Raw genomic sequence first — 25241 nt, 5'->3', positions numbered from 1 at the left:
ATGTATGCATTACTAAAATATAATTTAGTAATATATGCATAATTTTACATTGTATCTATCATGTGTAAGACGATATTGTCATATGAAAGCTATTGGGTATTTTTGTCTTGCGTGTCGTGGAGCCATTTAATATGAGCCTTGTTAACTGCTCGTTTTTTTCTTGCCAAGGACATGGTTACCACGTTATCAAATGCTGTCAGATAAAAGCTAACCATGAACCCCATGTAAAGTTAGAACTAACCCAAGTAAAAGCACGTCTCAATGGTAGAAGATGCAATGAAAATTCCCTTTCAACTCCGAAATATTTTGCACTTTTATGTGGCTTAGTAAAAAAAAAAAAAAAAAAAAAAAAAAATTTTTTTTACAAAGATTATAATTTCAGTTACTGAGAACTTGAAGTACCTTTCTTTTTACTGCTATCACAACATACAGGAAAACTATTTTAAAATACCATTCATGAAATTTAATTATTTTTATTGTTCTGGCATTACAATCTCATTTTAACTTCACCAAAAAATGGAAATTTAACTCGCTTTAATACCCTAGGTGGGAATATCATGCATCCAGCCCTTTCGCTGAAAACTGCGGTAGTGCTATGCCGTAATAAAAATACTATGATAAGATCCTATCGTATCACCGCTATTGGAGGTTGACCAGTAATGGAATATCTGAAGCTGCAAAACACTAGTAGTTAACCCATGGTTCCATATCCGATAGCTGTAAATACTTAGTAGGTACGTGTTTTTTCCCGTTTTTCATGTCTAAATAGCTATTATAGACATGCACAAGTTACGAAAATACCATACCAATCACAACGCGTTTTGGAACTCTGCAAGTTACCATCATCAAGTTAGCTTGAATCGGATGCTTTACCACTCCTACAAAAGGAATACAATTCCCAATCATCTTCTACATCGCTCCTGATTGCTTCAGCTGCCTGCAAATCAATTCTGAGACAAAGTATTACGGCTGAAGACTATCCTTCAAACTGGTTGGGCCAGAGCGCAATTTCAGGAAAAGTTGTTTGGTGCCTCTGGTATGCATCAATTTAATAGCGGCAATTGTAAAACACGGCTTGTTCTCATTAAAAAAAAAAATTGTACATAAAAATAAAATAAAATCTTCATAAAATTCATTCTTCCCTCAGCCATAAAAACTATAATGTGCTTAGTCGTAATCAAATGATCCAATTCAATCCTTTGAGAAAGAAAAAAAATTAAACTCCAACATGTTTGGATGCATGCTACCATATCACAAAAGCTCACCATTACTTTTCAGATTTTATAAGCAGAATGCTATGAAATGAATAAGAAGTATGACTAAGAAATATGAAAAAATAAAAGCTGGCAGAAGATTAAAATATCACTAAAATTTTTTTAATTTTGAGCTTGTGTCCTCATCATTGAATACTCTTGGAGAGCAAAGAACGAGTCCTCAGTTTTTAGTCTAATTTATCATTCTAGAAAAGCAAATGTTTGCTGTTGTCACTTATCTCAGTTATCAGACAGTAAAATCGAATCAGTCCTCGAATTCTATAGTGGACATGAGCACAGGGTTGCACCTCTCGTGGGCACCTTATGGGTGACAGTTTCTGCTCCAATTTTGAAAAGCACTTCGGAAGACAAATCCAAATCTCTCTCATTCTTCTCCCCTTTCCACTGGCCAGAATTTTCAAGCTTGGCCTTGATGTCGGGAAGATTTTAAACATTTACGAACATTTCATGTCTTCTATAGGGTTCGCGAATCCGGACCCAAGGTTGGCAGCTAGATGTCTTCATGCCTACAAGGCAGCGAAATACCTTTTCTTGCACAAGAAGGTATCAGAATCAAGGTCTTCGTCAGGGCAGAACACCTTGCATAACTTTTGAAAATTTTAATAATGATGATGTGATGGAGTCTTCCATACCCTCGAAGAACAAAAAAGTTCCAGCACGTTACCCCCACACTAGATGCTGTCAACCAAGAGGAGGGAGAATAAATATTCCCCATTATTTTTTTAACTAACGATTATTACAACGTATAAACGAGACATCTCCAATATACATATCCATTTCAAAACGCAAAGTGCAGCGAAAATAAAGCTGATGCACACAATAAATGATAGAATGATTTCGAAAACGCAAAAAGTGCTACATTTCCGAGTATCGCATGCTCCATTCAAGGTCGCGTGAAACAAGAATTTTACGCACCGCCGCTTCGCGTGAAAACCCACACACTATTCAACGTTTTCTGGTATTGCTCTTTAAACAACAGTTTTCAAAAAAATCATAACACGGAAAATAGTTTCATCCTCTTGAGTACTTACCTTGAGCTGTTGCTATGATCCAAACTTTTTAAATCATCCATTGAGGCGATCTTAGGTCAATTTCTCCTTTATAATTCTTAAAAATTTACATTTAGGCAACAAAACGGCTAATGTCATCCAACTTCAACACAAAATGTCTAAAGCTGTACGCATGTTCATTCTATAAAGTGATTTTAGCTCCGCTCCGTAAATTTCTGTTGTTACAGAATTAATGTAATCCAGTTCCAAAACGGAAATTGCCAAAGTGTGAGTCACGACTCAAGATTTAAAGGGTCCCTCCGTGTGGGGCCTTAAGGATATGTAATTTTGTTGCAGGTTTTATCATGAGGCTTTGTACCTGGAAGTACCTATACAGAACTAATATTTAAGGAAATAGATTATGTAGTTCTCTTGAACACAATGTATAAATACACATATTTATTTATTTATTACTTTTAACTGTTAATAATTATTTAGTATAATTTTTTATTTTCACATTACTTCTTTTTAAGTCTTGACTATCTTTGGCACAGCCAATAAGAAAGTCTTACTAGCATGGCAAATTCCTATATCCGGTAATCGTACTATGGCGAAAATTTATATAAATATATATTAAAAAAAAAAAAAAAAAATTCTTACTTCAGCAAAAAGTAAACATTTGCATATTTTTGTTAGTACGCCAAACCTACTATTCGAGGGACGACATTTCTTTGACACAATAAGGATTTTTGGTCACCTAGAAATTAAACTTCCTCCCCCCACGTGAAAAGGATGGGGGAAAATAATAATAAAATAAAAGCATGCCTCCTAAGTGCTCTATAGACTCCCATCTATATATCTGGTGCACGAAATAATAATTACATACGGAATTCGCCATTAATTTGGATTAGTAGACTAGAGGTCATCTCAACCATTCCTAATTCCTTTCAAGTAGTTCAAGAATTTACAATAGCATGCCATCAATGCACTAAACGCATTAGGTTACTCCCCTAACATTTTACGCATTAACACTTAAAACATATATTTTTACCTAACATTCAAAAGCATTAAAAGAGACATCACTTCACTTCTTTTGAAATCGTGAGTCATTACAGCGTAGTCTTGTTTTCGCGGGAATACGGAGGATTTTGGGTCTCGTTGGCTAAGCGCGAGGAATGACTAGCTGTCTTTCATTTGTTCCCCTAACTGCTTTTAGATATGATGCTAATTATTGGCAGTAGGTCATAAGCAATTTTAATTTTCTCATGATTCTAATAAGCGAAATTAATTTAATTTTTATTGCTATATTTTATTTCCACTTTATGGAAGCGTTTTTATGGTACGTGAAATAAGAAGTTAAATACAGGTGTTTATAAAGTCTCGGACCCATTTTGATGTTTTATAACTCATAAAATAATGAAGATATTAACAAACTTATGGCATTTATTGATGGAGTAACTTATATTTTCCTTTTCAGGTTTGAATATCTTTACTTTTGTAAATATCGTCTGCGCGTGTGGTTAATTTCAGATAATTTCATTTTCCAGTCTAAATATCTATACTTTTCTAAATATCGTCTGCTTATTAATTGCATTTTTCTCTCTTTTGTTTTTGGCAACTATTGCAATGTTATGGACTTTTTCCTTTGGGGATTTGTAAAGGACAACGTTTACAGGAGAAGAGTGTCGAACATTGATGACCTAAACGCCAGAATTACAACCGCAATACCCTCTGTGGATGCCGACATGCTTGCCGGTACCTGGCGTGAAATTGAATATCGACTTGATATTCTCCGTGCGACGAAGGGGGCACACGTGGAAGTTCATTGACAAGGGCCATGAAACTTTTTGAGTCTATCTAACCATTTATAATATTAATTTTAATCTACCTTTATTATTTTATGAGTTATTAAACTTCAAAATAGGTCCGGGACTTTATAAACACCCTGTATATTGATGCAGTAATTCTAAATTTGAACTATTTCTAAATTTGAACTTTGGAGAAAGAAGCGGTATGATAAGCTAGTCCTCACACAGGACATCATTACGGAGCATGCGCAAGCAAATTACGAAAACGCGCTGATCAGCTGTTAGCATCACAATCGTATGGTCTCGATCGTTTGTCTACCATGTTTTTGGGGATAATATATTGTCAAAACACAGAAAAATAATGTCAAAAATTAAATCCGTTCTACATGCCCTCATCTGTGCAAGTATAAAGCTCCTTACTGCAAAGTCTCACCACCCCTCCAACGGCGGGCCCAAACCGTCCATAGATGTTGGCCAAAAGCAGTGGTTACATTATTATGGAGGCACCTAATAGGTGGGCCACCTTTGCCTTCTATGGGGGCCATACAAATACAACCATCTCTTCTCCGGGATTCAAACCCGGGCTTTTTGGTATCGCAGTTGGCTCCCCTAATCATTATATCATCTGGACTGCAAAGCGGGATACTAAGTAATTTCAAAATGATTAATGGCATGCAAAATAAGAATCTGTTTTCTTGGCCTTGTATTCTTTTGGAAATAAAACGTTTTAAACTCAGAGCATTTTAACCATTATGGTACATATTAACCTTCATATTTAAAATGTACCTGTTGTGACCAGCATCTCTTTAAGATGACCATTTCTAAAAGTGCCCAATATTTCAGTGATATAAATAAACACTTTACTTAATTTCTTACAATAGTACTTAATTTCACCTCTTTAAGACAACTACCCATGTGCGCGGAGGTCTTGGTTTACAAATTTTCTTCATACTCAGCCTTCTTCGGTAAAATCCACGGCACGTCACTGAAATGCAGTATTTTTTCAGTGTGCTTTTGGTATCTAATAGTCAGCACAACAAGCCATGCCATTTTCTAAGATTCGATGCTCAACTCCGAGCAAGTGTCAGTGAATTTTTCAAGATTGCCATTTAAACCTCTACAGTCCCCATGACGTTACATAAGCAAAACTTAATCCTTTCACTACATTATGACACTCACTTATTTTCGCACGTCTTTCGAGTTATTCTTTGGCGTGCTGCTTATGCTTTGATTCATCTTTCTCTCACAAAAATAAAATGATTCTTTTAAAAAACCACGCTTGCCAATCGAAAAATCTCCAATCCTTGCATCTATAAATCATACACTGTTAGATAGAACCATATCTCTCACAGCTGTAGACGATATGAAAAGAGAAAAATGAATACGTAGTAAAAAAAAAATCGATTAAAAATCCTCCAACTCTCGAAAATCTAGAAGTAAGGAAACCAAACAAACACAGCTCTTATCACCTCTCACGCATATCACCGTCAGCCATCTCCAATTGAGTAAATACAGCTGAGAAGAAGATAACATCGCTACCAGCAACCCCTAAAAAACACAACAGACTTCCAAATGGCAACTATCTGCTTCATCATTACAGCCTATATATGATATCCAGAAAAAGTATATGAAAGTTTCGGTACATTGCGCGTGAAATTCCCCTACTACTTACCTCCGATGCCATAACAGTGTTGCCAAACACCAAGAGAGTAATAAAACTACTCACAACGCAGCAAGACAGTAATAAAATTTTTTCTATTATTGAAGTATCTTCTTCATGATGATCAGATAAAGAAATGAATTTTCGCCGGCTACTGTGGGGGAAAAAAAAAGGCATCATCGTTCGAAATGTTTAGTTTTCAACGCCATCTGGTGGAAGCCATGTAGTTTTCTTCAAGCGCAGGAATGAGGAAAAAAATCTAGCTGGGATGAATGTCAAATAGTCCAGTGATAAGATAAAAGTTCGCCACGTCTTAATTTTTCAAAACGTCTGTATGGCTCTACTCACTGTTAAGATAAAGGTGTGAAGTATAAATAAAGACAAATACGGGCGGGAGGGGACAAAGATCAAATATTGAAATAAAACAGTGTTTACTAACAACGAATGCTGTAAGAGACTTACCTTTCTAAAGCACTAATATTCGAAGCACGTAAAACATTTTCAGGGATTGTTTTACCTTTCGTATAAAAGTGCATATTTTTTGTGAGTTACGTCATTTCAATACAATACTTTAAAAATGTTTTGTTATTACAGATTTTCGACAAATATATTTTACACCACTTTTAAGATCTTGAATACACTGACTACCAATAAGTATTTGGACACCTATGCAAATGACGATATCTGCGGTGGTCCTACGGTACGTCACCGACTCCGCCTATCGTGTAGAAAACAGCATCGCATTTAGTCGCGTGCAAGATGCCTTGCAGTTCGGAGCTCTATGATTTCGAGAAAGGTATAATTATCGGGTCTCACAAATGTGGCCGATCCTTAAGGGACATACCTAGCGATCTGAAGTACCCAAAATCGACAGTGGCCTATGTGATTAAGAAGTGGAAGGTGAGCGGTGATTGTTGGAGTGTGCCCCGAGTCGGCAGACCAACGAAACTGGGAGAGAGAGACCGACGAGTGCTGTCCAGAGAAATTCGGAAGAACCGCACCCAACCGATGGCCCTCATCCGCGAGGAGTTTCAACAGGCATCCGGGAGTAATGTTTCAATGAATACCATCCGTAAGGAAGCACAATCTTCTTGGTTTTCATGGTCGTGCTGCTGCTCATAAGCCTTTGATCACAAAGTCCAACTGCGCTGCTCGGTTAATGTGGTGCAAAGCACATCGAAATTGGACCGTAGATCAGTGGAAAGGGTTCTTTGGAGTGACGAATCAAGGTTCACTCTTTACCGTTCGGATGGCAGGGTCTGGGTCTGGCGTCTACCTGGAGAACGTCTCCTGCCAGAATGCATTGTGCCAACAGTCAAGTTCGGCGGAGGTGGAATTATGGTCTGAGGGTGTTTCTCCTGGTATGGGCTGGGACCCTTGGTCCCTTATTCATGGTAGGCTCAACTCCGATGCATATTGCACTATTTTGGATGACGATGTGCTTCCTACGTTGTGGCAGTTTTACGGGTTGGACCCTGTTACTTTCAGGACGACAATGCCAGTTGTCATGTTTCGACGTTAACCAAGGCTTGGTATGGTGCCCATGGAGTTCATCGAATGGACTGGCCTGCCCAGAGTCCAGACCTGAACCCCATCGAGAACCTCTGGGACGAGTTGCATCGCCGAATTCAGGGGTGCACTACCCGTGCAAAATCGGTGAAGGAATTTCTATGTCTTCTCCAAGCCGAGGGGAAGAAAATACGACTAGCTGTCATACAAAGACTTGTGGAAAGTATGCCCCGGAGGGTCCACACTGTAATTAGCTCTCGTGGAGGCTCTACCAACTATTGCTTTTGAATAAAGTTAGTTTTTCTTTTCTATCACAGGTGTCCAAATACTTATTGGTAGTCAGTGTATTTTTAGGATATCAGCCCACTACTTGGACGGGAGATTTTAAATCAAACGCGTGCCCAACAAACCAGATCACTTGTAATTCTTTCTAGTCAAGTAAAATGCAGCTTGTTGTAAATTTAGTTACGCATTTTTAATTTTTCGTTTACTTAAATTTAATACGAAAGGATATTTTATTATTATCATTTTAGTTTTGTTTATGTTATTTGTTTACATACTGTTATTCTATTCCAAAAGGAGTAATAATGCCTGAGCTTTATTTTGGTTGGATAGCAAGGGGTTAAAGGATATTTATTTTATTTGTTTACAGACTTATTCTACATAAGAGAAAAATATCCGTGTTTAGTTTTGGTTGAATAGCAAAAGGTTACTCCTTTTACTTCATACTTCTTTTGCTTCATTCAAATAAAAGTAATATCTTCTTTTCCTGCATACGTATATCAAAAATAAAAACAAAATTATAATGTTTATTTCTAGGATCTACATGCAAAATAAAATTTCAACTAATTTCATTTCTAATAATCCCTCAAGTTTTTTCCCCTTTAAATTTTGTTATTTCTCCTTGCTATCTTAAAAAATAATAATAATTAATCTTCTCGGAGATTTACAAATTAATCTCTATCACAACAATCATAAATAACGCTTCACATCTAGCGACAACAGACGCTGCAAGAAACTTTTCCAATAAAAAGGTTTCTTCTAGCACTAGTTGAACGAGATTTTTAGTGGTTCCACTCGACAATGGGTTGCGGAAAAATTTTACGACGAGAAAAAATGATTCGCTGCGCATGCTGTCTCTGTGTAGGAAGAAAGATGGAATGTATTTCTGGAACATGCTCTCATATAAGCTAACCAATCAGATTTCCTGGAAGCGGAGATTCCCGAATATTTCCCCCGATTTCGACGTGTAGCTAAGGGTAACTAACAAAGCTGACAGCGGTTTTACATATGGATAACTAAAAAAACTCCCATGCAACTAACCGATTCGCCAGATTTTGAACCCGGGTCGAACCAACAGTGTTCGATAGTCTTAACTACTCGCCCGCAGCTGAGCCCTCTTACATAATGCAAATGACACAAGCAATTATATAAAACTGAACTGTTTTACCCGACAATACTTAAAGGGAAACTTTTATCAACCAATAATAACAAAGCGATACTATGTCTTTACACTGAAAAATAAAGTAACTTCACCATTTTTAATACAACACGAGTAACACTCTAACGGCCTTTAATTCACGAATATGTAGACTGCAGTTTCTTTACCCTCTACTGCTAACCATAGTAGCCTAAATAAGTGATACGGTTACTTATAATTTTGAATAAAGGGTGCACCAGTCTAAGCGCTTGCAGTACTAACTACATTTCTACGAATAATGTTCCAATAATGATGATTTGTGACAGTCACAACATGTCTGATTAAGGGGAGGAGAAAATAATCATTAGCACCAACGTCATTTTCTATGTCAACCAATCTAAATTCATTATTACGTACACATATCGAAAATTCATTTCATTGCTGTAAGCTTGTAGATACATAAGGTATTTTAGAAGCACACAGACCTCTGGAATCCGCGCCCAGCGTGCAGACTACTACACCACGAAGGCATACCAAGAAAGGCGGGAGAAATACCTTACATACTGCCCCTTTTAAAGGGCGAATTTTAGGGGACCCAATCGCCAAATCCTGGGTGAGGAGAATCATTATCTACCACCCTTTTAGTTCGGGCGCCACTATAGAGACATTAGGTATTTTGGAAGGAGGAGTGATGAAAAATGAGCACCGCCCTCGCCGGGAATCGAACCACGGACCTCTGGAATACGCGCCCATCGTGCAGACTACTACACCACGAATGCATGCCAAGAAGGCGGGAGAAATATACCTTGCAAGCTGAATAAGATTTGTGCTTAGATAAAATAACTTTGATGTGTAATTTTGATGAAAAATATTAGCATTTTGGTGGATACGGAAATAAAAATAAAATAAACCCTCTATACAAAGATTATCCATGGTTCCAGGGAATTTTTGGTTTCAGCAGAAATGACCATCTTACAGAAAGAATGCTCAATAGCAATAATTGTTTAAATTATTGAAAATACTAGTCACTTTCAAAGGTGTTTAACCATTACTTATAAAACTTATTTAAAAAAACTGCCTCGCTTTCATAACAGTAAATATATATTTGGTTTGCCCACCAAATTTTTTCCCCCCAGAATAGTAAAAATTATTAATTAGGAGATTTTCTATATATATATATATATATATTTTAAATTAAGGTACACAGAATTTATACTCCCTGCCACCTAGAAGCACTGTCTTAGAGCTTTCTTTCCATTTCTATTTCCATTTATTAAAATTTCTTTCTAAAAAGTCTTCTTTCCGTTGCCTTCTAAAAAGAGCACTCGTTCCTCCATGCAGACTGAAGACCAAATATTTTCACAGCATCAAACATGCACTTTATATGCAGGATTACACACATTACATAAGAATTAAGTAGCCGAGATTATGCTAAGTTCTCGCACTTTACTTATTATCAAAGGTCTAATGCATACTGACTACATGCAATGAAAACTAATCTTAAGGGTGCTCTCTTAACTGGTTGTAAAAATAAGGTATCTCCCTTCAAAACTATAACCAAATACCGAACACGATGTTTTATCTAACAATTTTTATCGGGTCACAATTTATCTGAAGATAATATTATACATCATTTCTATGTGTAAATGATTACGTATGTTAAAAATATTCCCATAAAGCGCTCTTTTATGTATGTGTCCAGTAAGACCGGATCATGCTGATTATGCACAGAATTTTCTATTATAGCGGTTAGAATTTGAGGACATTTTTCGTTTATAATAGGTTTATCAGCATATAACCTTACTATGAGTAAAGAAGCATTTGTTTACAAATCTTCTGCTTAAGTCGCTATCAATTTCACACTACTGAATAAGAATAATAAGCTATTTCAGTTACCATTTACGGCATTTCCTTGTCAAACGAGAACTGTATCCGAAAATGACTTCTAAAATCAATTCATGCGGTGGGGAAGAAAGAAAGAAAATGAACAAATGAACCGAGACTACCTTGACCGTTTTCCCTTGGCAAAATATTCCTTTCTCCGGCACAATAACAACGGAAAAATAGATTTATACTCTAGCACATATGGGTTATCGTCACAATGTCCGTCCAATTTTAATTCGACGAACACGTTATATTTTATGCACAGTGAATGCGAATAAGATTAAAATTTGATACTAAAAATGAAAGTTCGCGTGAAAGGAGTTTCATTTTCATAGTGTGTTTGAACCCTCTCAGTGAAACTGGTCATGCACCACTTATGCAGAAGCTGAATCGAAATTTTTTGGCACAGATTAAAAAATTTCTGGAAACTTACCCTGCATCAAGTCGAATACATCCTTCAAAGTCTGATAACTACCTAGGTCCTAAAAATGGACCAAGCCTAAGGCCTCAACATCCTCCAATAATTTCTTATAATTCTGTTTTTCCTTCGTACAATTAAGGAAAATGAGCGTTGAGGACCACTTAAAAATGTTGGGGTAGATGGCGCTTGCTACTTATGAACCCTTATAACATTAGATACTAGAAATGCATTCTACAACGTACAGGCTGACGTCTAGCTGTTTGTTTTGGGGGAACTCGGCATAGTGTCAAAACATCAAAATTTATTTCTAATCTCATCGGCACTATTCTTTTGAAATCTTGAAAGTTCATGGGATGTCCGTACAAACTCATAAGAGAAAGGGCTAGGCGTATCAGGTGGATCCAGGTTCTCCGAAATTAATGCGTTACTGGAATTCATTACGAATTTCTATTTTCTCGATACTGAATTCTGGTAAGCCGCATCATGTTACTAAAGATCCAGAAGATGGTCTAGTTGTTCCACTAACTCAGCAGAAACCACTACAACGATTTACCAAACGAATGGTATATCACATGAAAGATGTGCCGTCAAAGGAACAAAGAATTACTTCCAGCATCGAGAGGCATATATATTCGGCATGAGACAATATTAAAAGCTGCAACTTTTCCTCTCTCTACCTTCACACTGTTCTGTAGGAAGCACTTTACCATTTATTATCTAAACAAAGATTAAAATAGGTTTCAGTTTCAAAAGCAAGAATTTTTGTTTCCTCATATTCCTATTCAGTATAAATGACAGAAATCGGAAGCTAATTAGGGGGGGAGAAATCTTGTTTCAAAAAAACATATTGTATTTGTTATTGTTGCTTATTCTTCAAGGTCGAGCACGAAAAAAAAATTGATCAAACCCATTATTTCAAACATCTGCACGAAATTTTATATTAAATTCGGTATAAGTGAAGATTTACCTGCTACCAATCTGGGAGACCATTTGGTGTGGCATTTTATGCAAATTAAAAACAACATTTTGTCCCGACAGAACATGAGAACAGCTGCAAGAAATCATAGCTGAATAAGCCTTGAAATAACTTTCTACCGTTAATTGCCACATTCACATGCAACTCCAGTTCCAGTACAGTCCCTGTGATATACAACATATACAAATCGTGGACTTTTTACGTACTAATTAGTAAGCATTTTCTTAATGATAAAGTCCTTGAGAGTAAGTGGATAAGTGAAGGTAGTAGCTTTGGTGTGCTCTCTTTTGCCAATTTTTGAGCAATATTGTTGTTTTTGATGTCTATATGCAATGGAATCCACTAAAAACTAATATTTTGTTAATGTCACGTATTAAAATACTAATATATTATAATGAATATTTTTCTTGGTTTTTCAACACTTGTATATCGTGAACAACTGCAAATTTCTCTCAGAAATTCTTTCATGAGGGCAAATGTCCCTTTAGAAAGATTGTCCTCATGTGATTTGGAAAAAAAAAAAAAAAAGAGGTTTGCATATTATTATTGTTTTAAAATCATTGCTTTAATAAGCTCTGATATTCTGATATAAAATGAAAGGTCTTAAGACGCATAAATTCGCAAAAGTACTATTTTATGGAAGACAAGTAGGGTCCACTGTCCCAGATATCACTTCAGTCAAAATAACAGTTAAAGTCTTTCTGATACGGAAAAACAATTGTACGATTGGGAATAAATATTCTTGCATTAATCTCTCTCATTCAAAAGATAAATCATTATGAAAAATTCAAGAATAATGTACCAATAATTAATACATAACAATACAAGATATCAAACACTTGAAATAAAAAGAACAACTGAAAACAAAATAAGCAAAATAACTAATAGTTATATAACAAAAGATTGAGCTCAAAAGCTATCTTCAAGAAAGTCATTCTGCTCGTAAAGCACACAGTACGAATGAATGATCGAAGCACACACGAAGCGGGTGGAATTACATCTCTCAAAAGAGGTCACGCTCCGCATCGCGTGACAGATGGAGTTCTCAAATGGACCCATCACACGGCCATCTCAATTGTATGCTAGAACTTCTCTTAGGCGGGGGAAAAAAGAAGAGATTTTTCAAACTGCCGGTTTTATGATACTTCAGGGAGACAGGATGAACTTGTTAGGCTCGTTTAACACCAACAGTGGCACAAGGAAATCAAACAGAGCGATTCCGAAGTAACCTGACACTGTCGGGAACAATATAACTATTTATAACCACGGAGATAACCTTACGTGATTACCATACTTTTGATCTGTATACTCAGCCGCATGCAAAAGTTAATGGCAAAACGCTTCTAAAGACAGTGCTATATTTGCTACTTATCTTTATTTTTTACGGTCCACAATATGATCACACAGTTAAGTTCTCGTTTAGAATCAAACAAATGGAATAAAAAGCTGGAAAACAAGCCACTTAAAAGGTGACCAAAAACGTTCTTACCATTTTGACGTCTCTTTTTGATAAAACGCTCACAGAAAGGAAATAAAGTGCCTCACGAGCCGGTAAAGCGATGGATGGTTAACGTAATCACTGGCCCTCACTAATACAGGCACGTTAAGCACACACAGCATAGCATGGCATGGCACCAGACACTCAGACCCCCGTCCTGAATCTTCCTCTCTGAGTTTATCGTATCCGAGGTCTAGAGACCTCGTCCATGCGGGCACGATCCCCACAGCCCCAGTTCGGCTAAATACAAAGCCTAGGATAGAGCTTAATCAAACTAAATAAAATAACAAAGCTTATTTTAACTTTATACAGTTTGTCTCCGGGCACCACTCCATCGGCATCGATTAAATGTCGATTGAATGCTCATCCACCTTGTCAGTCCCCGTCACCAGCGTTGCGGAGGTCCAACCCGCAAGGACTCAGTCTGAACGACACCACAATTTCGCTCCACAGCAGCCCAGGGAACGGATACGACAGTACCAATACGGTCCCTGCCAAGCTCGAACCTACCCCCAAATAATCGGAGGCTCTAGTCCTGTGAAGGCTGTTTATCTACCCCAGAGGTCGAGGCTGTCTAGACACAGATCTAGCCAGTTGTCTGGACCTTTAACAAATGCAACTAAAGGCAGCGGCGATTAAAAGCAAAGCATGCTTCGCTGTCAACTTACAGGGTTAGAAATCCCAACCACTCTGGATATTTTTATTTACAGGCAAATTAGAATTAGAATTTCGATTCTGCTATCATTAATACGACAAACAGAAAACTTTCACAACTGAAGAGTTTAAAGCAATATTTCATACTAATGGTAAAACAAAACAAACTAATTTCTGGCGGAAGAGTGTGATAATATTCTTTCGCAAGCTTGGTCCTTCAAAATATCAGACTATGGGTGTCATCAAAAACCTTCATATACATTCTTCAGCTGATCAGATGCTAACTGAAAACTTCAGGGGTGATTCAAGCTTCACAGTTCTAATTTGGATTTTACAATACAAGATTTACTTTGCGGTCTACATTTTTCGTGTTAAGGCCCATCCACACGAGGGGTGTACTCCAACCGCGCTAATGAAAATCCCCCCCCGGGTCGAGCTATAGTCCAACTGCGCCAATCAAAATTTCTTCCCCCTGCTGCCTACAGGTTTACAATTTAACTTTTCGAAGCCAATTGTAGCCAAGAGGAAAATAAAAATAAATAAATAGAATTACATATCACAAGAACAAGTAAAAAATATCTAACAAGAGGGCTGATTACTTGAATAACAGTAATAAATGCGAGAGCTAACGAAGAAAATAAAAGGTATTGGTAAACATACATATTAGCATTACAAACATCTTTCATTTATGATAATATCATAAATTACATCAATAATAGTCAAGGTGTCTGAACTAGACTGGAAAATTTAATAGAGTTCACTAGCGTGCAAAAAAATTATTACATATCAAAGTGTCTTAAAGTGTGCTAAAAATAGTTTTTGTTAATTAAAGTAATCGTGTGAATGTTTGCAGAAATTAAATTTAGTTATATATAAAAAAACCTTAACATGAAATCTATTATAACAACTTTATTTATCTAGAAGAAAAGAATTAGATAAACAGTTATGCAAGTTCATATAATCATATGCAAGTTATGATATGCAAGTATGCAAGTTAATATAATCAATCAGGCCTCTCAATAAATAAAAGCTTATTTTTTTAACCAAAAACTAAAAATTAAGATGCAAAAGTTTGTGAAATATACTTGGAAATATCTGAACATATAATTAGTTAGAAACATACAATTAAATTAATAACAAGCTAGTTAACAGTAACATTAAGCTTAATTTCATTCAATCTAAAACAAGCAATCGATCAGGAGCTCCGCATAACTGAAGTTTTAATGCTATTTTACGTAGATTTGCGTATAAAATAAAAGTTGCACTTGTGAAACAAGTTAATAATATACTGATAACCAACAGGAATTAAAATACAGTGGTTAAAAATATAACTACTTGTCAGAAGGTATGCAAAGTTGCCATGGCTAGAGAAATTGAATGGTTATAGAAAACTCATAAAGTTAAGCGCTACAGTGTGAAAAGAAAATTCTGGAATAAACATGTTAAGAAAATTAGATGGAAAAATAATCCTTAATTTATTGATATTTATATAAACTCTATGCTTTTGGAGAAATGTTACATATAATTTCCACCGAAACCGAGTTAATTTCTTTCCTTATTTTTTCTTATTAGAGGGATTTGTAAAAAGATATGCTAAGGTAAAGGTGAAAATTTTTGCAATATTTTTTAAGAATAAATTTAAAAAGTATTTTTACTTCATGAACTGAAATTTTTACACTACATTTTTATACAGTAAATAAGTACAAAAAAAAAGAAAGAGCTGGGGGATCACTGGGACTAGAAACTCAGGTCGAACTACCAATGTTTAGTGACTTTTCCACAAGACCTTTTGAAATTAGGCTGAACAATATATTAAAGAAAATAGAAGATACAGCACACGTAAGAACAAAAGTGGGCTGAATTAGAGATTTACATGTTTGGTGAATGAGTTAAACTTATCTGTATGCCATTATGAAATATTAGGAATGTAGCATAAAAGCATGAGTGAAGAAGGCAATGGCAATCTAAATCACTGTAATCTAAATGTATATCATTATCACTATCTGCTATTAATTTCAATACTGCTAAAAAAATTATAAATGAATTATGTTATAAATCACATGAACTCGTTGCATTATAAATTATAACAGTTAGAAATATTATTACCGTGATTTAGCATCCATCTTTGTTAACAAATAATTTCAAGTAATTAATTTTACAAATAATTCAGCCTGAAACTAGGTTGGAAAATAAGCTACATGCTGAAGATTAAGCTTTGCCAAGGTGTTAGAAACATCTTCTGTTAACTAGAGTTGTGATGCAAGAATTTGTAAAAATTATCATTTAAATATAAATTGGCATAAATACAATACAAAGTATATAAATTCTACATACATGAAAACTTGAGTACAGTGCAACAATATGTGAAAAAGGAATATATTAAAAGGGAACTGAAAATCCCAGGATATGAATATAAGGGAGTTTTTTTTTTTTTTTTTTTTGTTTTGTTAATTATGAAAATTCTGCTGACGCTCATAATTATTAATTTATTAATTAAATGTGTATTAGAAATTAAATGTATGCTGAAGTACATCAGGCAGTAAACAGAATAAATATTTAAACGTTTCTAGTATTAAAATATGGAATTTGTAACAAAGTTAAATAACCTTAAAATAACTTCAATGATTAAAAATGGAAAGCTTAATACGGGAATATATTGCAATAATATTAGTGTGAATTTAGAACGACTTGAGAGTCCAATTTTTAGATTTAATAAAGAGAATTTTTATAATTAAATTAGAACTGTTTACCTAAAATGGTAAATTTGAAAGTTAAAACCATCCCGCTTTCTAAGAAGATTTGTTAACATTTATCTAGACAAGAAACTTATTTAAGGTGAGCTACAAATCCGATATTTGATACGTTGATTATGTATCAGTTTTGTGTATGTCATTAATCTATTCAATTTTAGTATTCAAAACTGATATATATATATATATATATATATATATATATATATATATATATGAGCGACTAAAATCTACAACTTGGAAAGTTTTTAATTCTTACAGAGAATAAAAGAGATCTGGCTCATCATTTCTTTAAGCATCATAAAACTTTAAAATGAAGGTAAAAGAAATTTATTTTTTAGCACACGCCAGACTTTAAATTAATATTTGTTTTACAGGCACAATTTTTACAATATTGATAAACGAAAATAAAGGCTTGCAGTCTCAATAGAATGTTCCATTAATGGCGATAAACGACTTTTTGTAGCACTCAATCTTCTTTGAAAGAAATTGGGGTCAGGAAATGTCACGCAGTTCGTGGATTAGAAAAGAGGGGGACGAGGATTTTTGATCAAATTTGGCGCTGTTCGTACCCTACCCACACGAGTACGCTCGAAACGTAGCTGACGAACGCGCTTTTACGTTACCAGCGTAAAAGCGTCCAAACGAGTACGCTTGTGAAGAGTGCATTTAACCAATAGAATTATTTTGCGCAAAAATCACGTGATGCTGCAATATAGCGTCAACAGAGCTGTATCTTATTACTTCGCTGTGCTTCTGTACGTTTTGCGGCAAGCTGTCCGAATCAGATGATTTATTTATATATATATATATATAGCTGAAACTTTACTATTAAGTGCAATTATTAAGCAGAGGCAAAACCGCAAGAAATGGCAAGAATGGGTCCGAAAAATTTATTTAGAGCGACCTGTTCAAAGTTTTTTTTTTTTTTTTTTTTTTTTTTTCCTGCCTCGTTTGCGAAATGAATATCCGGAATTATTAGCTCACACTCTCCCTACATCTTGTTCAAATTTTCTGTACATAAAATGCTTTTTATTCATCCACTCAAATTCAAATACAATTTTTTAAACTTGTAGTGAATGACACTTTATTGAGCTTTATCACATATCAAAATTTTTAATTCAAAAAATTCTGTTTGTATTTTTATTTATTTATTTATTTATTTATTTATTGTATTTTTTTAATTTTTTTGGGGGGACCTAAGTAGGAATTGACTTTTTTCCCCCCTTTTTGTATATTACTTGTTTTTTAATTACTCCAGGATGAGTATCGATCAGTTTGACAGACTTACAGATTCTATATTGTATGAAAATTAGGATTTATAAAATTGGTTTGGAATACAGTATATAAAGAGAATTAAATTACTTAATTCTCTTTATATACAACATCCACCATATAATAAAACCAACTTCATATTTTTTTAACTCCCCCTCCCTTGGTCTTTTGTTTTTCTTTTTATTTATTTTTGAATTTAGAATGAGGTTCAAACTTTGTACAGTTTATGAGAAATTATATGCATGATAAAATATGCAATAAAGTAAAAATAGAGAATTTAGATGATATATGATAAAGAGATGCAGATATATTATTACAAATGATTTCTATTTGAAATGCACGTTTTTAAACTAAATTAAAAACAATAATAATAATGAATAAAATAAGAAATGAAAACAAACAATAATAATAGGTAAAATAAGAATATAAATAAATAAGAAATAGGTAAAATAAGAAAAAAAAGCCTTATAACTGTACAATGGTTCATGATTAAATATAAGAAACACGTTTCAAAATGAGAAAAGCTAACTGAATTATATACTGTTTATGGGTGAAGTTCGAACTCGCCACCTTTCCATTTGCAAAGCAGCGCACTGACCACTCAACTATCTGTGATAGCAGGGTTCGTGAAAAATAATGTAACAAATAGAAGTTGCTGCAAAGGTAATTTAATTCAACTTCAATAAACGATTGCTGTATGACGCAAGTTGTAACTTTCCTCCAAAATTTCGTAATCGTATTTTATTGAATACTCTTTCACAGTCAACTGCTTTATTAAAGGAGTTGTGTTGCTGAAGTTAATTTTTGGTGTATTTAATATTGGGCTATTTATAGAGCTTTTTATTACACATGATGTAGCCAATATTTATAATAATTAAGGAGAATTTTGTAAGGCCGAAACTTTGATTTCGTAAACACTGTAATTTATTTAGGTTCCTATTACTTACGGTGTTATAAATAGGTGAAGCATATGGATATACTGGTCGGATCATTTCTTTATAAATATACAGTTTTCCCCTTTAATAAGAATTTTAAATTTATACCAATATATACGGTTTGAGAAATCTGAAGATGGCGTGAACAATGCAGATAATTTTATTGCTGTATACAGTTATGATATTTCTAAGCAAAAACTCATCTCTGTGTGGTTTTGACGCCATATTGAAACGGGTAAGCAAGAAGGTTCGCTAGCGTCCTCGTGTGGACGGGCCTTTAAGGTCTATGAACGGGCATATTAAAATTATATAAATGCGAGTATAAATTGACAAAAATAATGAAAACATAAATCTCCGGTTTAAATAATTTCCGTGAAATATCAGCACATTAACAAAAATTCGTGACGATTCATGCTGGTATAAAATCACTACCCTACCCTGGAATGCCTTGATTTCAGGCAACGATCTTCTAGAAGATAGATACCTCAACTTTCCCATACAGAGAAAGAAAGATAGATGCCCATCTTCTCTGTCACTTAGAACAGATACAGCAACGTGGTTAAGGCGACGGATGGAACAGATAACGAAAAAAATTAAGGTCTTTCAACGATTATTGTGCTGACGAAATATGAACCATAATGAAACAATATTCGATTAATATTACACCGCCGACAGAGAAGGAAAGACACTAATCTCATCAAAATTAATCGCACTGAGCAGCTTAGTTAAAGACACAAATGTGGCGCAAACGTCTGTTTACTGCTTTATAAAAGAGATCTAAAGAACTAGTCTTCGTGGGTAGCATTTAACAATGTACTTGCATATACTCAGCTACAAGAACTATGAAATTTCTGCAACGTTAAAAGCAGCAATCTTATATTACATTGATCTATATTGATTTGTTTTATACTCAAAAGACTCATTTCATTTCCTGTGATAAAGGAAAATTTAAAAGAAATCGTTTTTGCATCAGATAATGCCGTAACAGCTTGTGAACAATCTCTAAATAACACCAGATAAGATCACTGGTTTAACTGTATTAAAAATCTGTTCCAAAGATTAGTTGACGTTCTTTCAATTCAGCCAAAATTTACAGCGGTATTCTAAGACAAGGCCCCCACAACAAAATGAGAATGTAAAAATGCAGCAGACACATGGCAAAAAATTGGCGTCACTGCAGAACACTATCCTGAACAAAACTTCCCCTCTGCCAGTAAAAAATAATTTTTCAGCCAGTAATAGAATTTATATCTAATTAATGTCATTTTATGAGTGCTTCATTAAATGCTTTTAGGCACTTATGTTTATATACGCATTGCATCCACTGAAATCCTTACCTTGGTCTATTTTCGCAAGTGTTGGTCGTATATACTTACTTCCACTTACAAAAAAAATTTTTAAATGACGCGCAGATTGCCATTTCTAAAGTTAAAAAATAAACAAATAAATAAATAAAAATTTAACAGGAAATCTGAAAGCTTACATTACGCACAAAGAGGATTTTTTTAAAGGTTTTTCTGTGTTGCCTTTATATATTAAATATCATGTTCTTCGCTCTTAAACCGTAAAATTCAATTCAATAGCAATATCGCAAAATAATTTCAATATGAGCATATCTTTAGAATCTCCAATAAACATTTCTCTTTAATAATTAAAACAAACTTTCACAAGTTGCATTTAAATGGGTGTTTTTTTGCCTTCCTTCCTCCCCCATGGCAGAATTCGAAAATAATGGGTTTAAAAGCCGGTTTGAATGGTCTGAAACTGAAACTGGAACGTTGTATTCAATTAGAAATGAAATTACATAGCATTCGGCTATTATAGCATTACTTTCATCGTCTTTTATGAAGCAACTTGATATTTTTTCGATTTTATAGCACTAATGTTTTTTTATGCATGTACAATGAAAAAAAAGGGGGGGACATTAGAATCGAAATATGGGGGAAAAATCGGTATGTCATTTCAGAAAAAGTCCAATTTTGTATCAAAATGCCTATATTAGAAAAATGCTATATATAAATCTAATACATATTCTAAGTCGCGTTTTCGAGACATGAAAAACGCAAGCTGAATTTCGTCAATCGCTCCAGTAGAACGAGAGATATAGAACTGCCCCTTTATTTTATTTGCGCAGTGTACATGTACAGGAAATACATGCCAGTTACGCTATGCGTAACTAAAATGTCTTTGTTACTAGTGCAATGCGCATGACTTGCAGAAATTTTAGAAGCGTTAATACATGGAAATTTTCAGAATACGAGTCTTTAAATTTTTGCCTTCACAATTTTAACTTCTTATTCTGAAAAGGCATAATTTACGAACGCAAAAAACTTCCAGTTTAATCACAACTCACAAGAAAAGTGTTTCTCATCGTAATATAATTAAACGGGGCCTCACAAGCCCTCCATTGCAACTGCTTTACTGGAAAAACAAAAGCTGGAATTTGCTGATTGATAACTCTTCAAAATCAGCAAGACTATGAATTTAACACGAGTATTCCGCCTATCATCAGAGAAATAAGTTGGTTCGGTATTGCATACTAGTTGTATTGCCCTTTTCAGTAAAATACGTAGTTCTTTAGATATTTTCTGTAGATCGCAGTTTTTAAGAATATTCGTAGAAACTACAGAAAATTCGTAGTAGATGAAGTCTATGTGTGCGTGCTCTTTTCGCGTAATAAGTAGTAAATCCGGCTAGTATGGGTGCCAAAAGATCCAAGATCGATGGTTCGAATGCTGAAGGGGGCATAGCTGTTTTTTTTTTTTTTTTTTTTTTTTTTTTTATTATTATTATTATTATTATTTATTTATTTATTTATTTTTTATTTTTTTGTGTTTCCTGTTTCAAGGTGGAAGGCCAGACTAATAGTTCTACAGTGGTGCTCAAATAAAATGTGATGGACGATAATTTATCACCGGTTGAATTTTGCCAAATTATCTCGTTCTTTCCCCGTCGCCCTTTAAGTAAAGGGGGAATGCAAGGTATTATTCCCTTCTTTCGCGTGTGCTCTTGTGGTGTAACTGGTAGTATGTATGGATAGCAAATCTGTGGTCCGAATCCCAGCAAAGGTGAACTTAATTTTTTATTTTTCTCGCTTCTCCCCCCCCCAAAAAAAAAACTAATAAATAGCACTACAGTTCATACCAAGTAAATTAAAAATATATCTTCTGTTGAACATGTTCGGATATTTGTGAGCTTGTTGCAAAAATACAAAAAGTTCTGCTCTACAGGCGCAGGCAGGGCTTACATGAATACCAATTTGTGAAATTAGTTCGAATTAATGTTACATGCAAGGTAAAACCACGAAAATCACATCAGTTCGTTTGGCGTCTTGTCCATTCGGCCATTAATGAGTTTCTTATCGCTTGGAACATGCATAAAATATTCCAGTAATAACCTCGAAAACATAGAATAATATAATTTTAGTAATGTTCAGATGACTGACTATTCCAGTAGAATAAAAAATATGTCACGAATTTAAAAACCCACCAAATAAAGCGAAAAAACATCAAACATACGGAAATACATTTCCCTCGCCATGGCAACAGTAATTTATCATTCTTAGACTGAAAATTAACGCCACAAAATAATCAAGTGTTAATTAAAGTCCACACGAAGGTACAGACTTGCACGTATAGTTACTGCCATTCAGTCCTTAAGGCGGGGGATTCTGGAATCTTTTCAACATCTAATTGGTTTGTAAGAATATTTCCAAAAGTGACACGCATTTAACTATTACAGCAATCGTCGGCAAAATGTACCTCCAAGCTCTATTTTCACTTTAAATGTGCTTCCAATGAATGCAGCTCCAAGAACTGACTGCATCAATTTAGAAGCGCTATTTTTCATCTGAATAAAGATTCGTAAGATTTGAGTTCTTGAATAACAAATTGCAATAAAATACTAGCTTAAATAGACTTTTTAAAATAAGACTTCCTTGCTGGATACGAAGTAAATAAAAGCAGAAAGCTATCTTTACGATTTAGTCAATGAAACTGTATTACTTTCAAAGATGTAAAAAAAAAAAAATTCTTTTATATTCTTCTGTATACTGTAGGCAACGTTACTAAATGTCAAAAGTCAAATTTACTAACAATCGCTGCATTATTTAAAGTGGCATTTATATTCACCGACTGAAATTCATTAAGTCTCTGCACTCTAAATATTCATTCCAGGCATGAATAATTATTGCTACTCTAATCGATGTACAAATTCAGGCACGTAAAAAGAAAAAGATTACCGTATTGGCATAGTGTTCAGTACAAACTTAACACGCCAGATGATAGGGCTCTAAATCTCAGACAAGGCATGGAAATTTATGACATATAAGGTACTTAAAATTCGCCGTCGAAACAATCCTGTCGAGAGTCTTGCAGAAAATTAAGAAGGAAATGAAATGATGTTTTCAATAAAAAACCGTAAGGACTAGGTTATTATGGGAAATTATAGTCGTCGATGGCTAAATTACTAGTCCATCGACGGTGCCTAAAGATTAATCCCCCTACCATCCATCGTTCCTCATGGGCCTTTCTACTCAACAGCCTCAGATAAATGAAGGAGGAATAAATCGGTGAAATTAAATTATGCTCGAATTCCGAAATGTACACTTGATCTAACGAAGTTATTAAACAAGCACTGATTTCGTCACAGATTATAGAAGTGGTCTGTATGGACCCCCAGGGGTCTACTCCGATCTGCAAGGGGTTCATGTGAAAGCAAGAAAAAATTGGAGGTGGAGGAGATGCTAATAAGGGTCCTCTACAAGATTGGATCCCTCTTAAACAGGACATCATCAAAATTTAGACGTTCCGTAAATGCCATAATGCATCTAACACAGATCTTATTTCTGTACTTACGCAATGTTTATATAACAGTCGTACAAATTAACTAATTATATATTAAGTATATTTCGTAAACTTGTGTTAATTATGAACAAACACAGCATTTGTTTTCTGAATAAGAAGGAAAAAAAGATAAAATATTTTCAAAAAAATAAATAGGTATTTAAGTATACAGAAGTTAAAGTGAATCAAAGTTATCTTCTTTGAACTTTCAGAAAATTAAGTAATTTTTTTAATAGTCTTTTGATTGCATAAAGATGCCAATCATGTTTACAATCACGCGTAATTTCTAAAATTCAACGCGGTCACGTTAAGAATAAGAACAAAAGTAGTTCTGCGTATTGTTTATGTTTTGTGGGAACGAAACATCCCTCTTTAACAACCAACACACTATTTTGCATTATAACGAGTATAACCCAATTTCAGATTGAGCAATGAGTTACCTTTTGCTTTTGAAAGGATTAAGACATTTTGTGGTGAACAACAAGATAGAATTTTTAATTGTTTTTAACACTTTTCTAAAATGAAAATTTTGCAGAATAACTTTATTTAGCGATCCTGATAAAAACAATGTTCCAACTTAAAACACATCCTGTATACCTAAAATTACCTAGATTAAATTCAGGTTTTTACACCGGGAATCAAATTTGAATTGCTGTGTCTCATCACATTTAACAACTTCACCGCCCTACTAAAGTCAAACATTTGTTTTCCCCTCCTCCAAAGATAAAATTTTTGTGTCTGAAACTGGCCATATATTATGCTCCCTTGGAACGCCTTGGGTGCAACTTTACCCTCAGTTTCTCTCTGTTTTGGAACGTTCGAGTATAAATATTATACTGACTGAGTGGTTTTGGAACGACCCCTAAGAAGGAGTTTATGAAAAACACAAAAACTCGGCCATATGTCTACGAAAGAAAAAGTTTCAGTACCTGCAGTTTAATACACATACTTCAATAATTACACTTACCTTCTTAGGGTAAATATTCTTGAAACAAAGCACAGAATTAGAGATTAACTTGCGCATTCCGCAATTGAAATTGCACTTACTGCAGCACCGAGAATCTTTCTTTCTCTTCATACTTACTATTAAAAAATCATATTACAAATCGCACGTACTTTAAAAATTAAAAAAATTCAAAATGTTCAGATTCAAGAAAAATTCTTAACATTATCGTTCAACGCTAGCTCACTAAAAGCATGACGGGCGCATGGAAAACGTCGACTGTGTGCCATTACCTACTAAACAAGGGATTCATAAAAAATACCATTCATTTTCACCATTCGATTTTTATGATTTGAACCTTGAACACGATTTCTTTAAACTGTGGAAGATAAATCAGCACC

The 25241-nt window shown here is 34.5% G+C and overlaps 1 protein-coding gene across 2 annotated transcripts in view; it reads right to left on the bottom strand.

Moving 5' to 3' along the window:
• The window catches only part of LOC118193024 (uncharacterized), a 233779-nt gene that overhangs the window by 147027 nt on the left and 61511 nt on the right, over positions 1-25241 (bottom strand). The window contains exon 1 of one of the 2 annotated variants that reach the window (XM_085824654.1): positions 24865-24879. The exons of the other annotated variant lie outside the window; for it this stretch is intronic. The gene's annotated coding sequence lies outside the window, so the exon portion shown is untranslated. Of the gene's footprint in view, positions 1-24864; positions 24880-25241 lie in introns of those variants that run through there. 2 annotated transcript variants of the gene reach the window in all.

The sequence above is a fragment of the Stegodyphus dumicola genome, chromosome 1 (genome assembly GCF_044657685.1).
Source record: "Stegodyphus dumicola isolate Sdum_Otavi_A_Nest chromosome 1, ASM4465768v1".
Taxonomy (NCBI): domain Eukaryota; kingdom Metazoa; phylum Arthropoda; class Arachnida; order Araneae; family Eresidae; genus Stegodyphus; species Stegodyphus dumicola.
The sequence above is the reverse complement of the archived record's forward strand: the minus strand, read 5'-3'. Positions and strand labels throughout refer to the sequence as shown.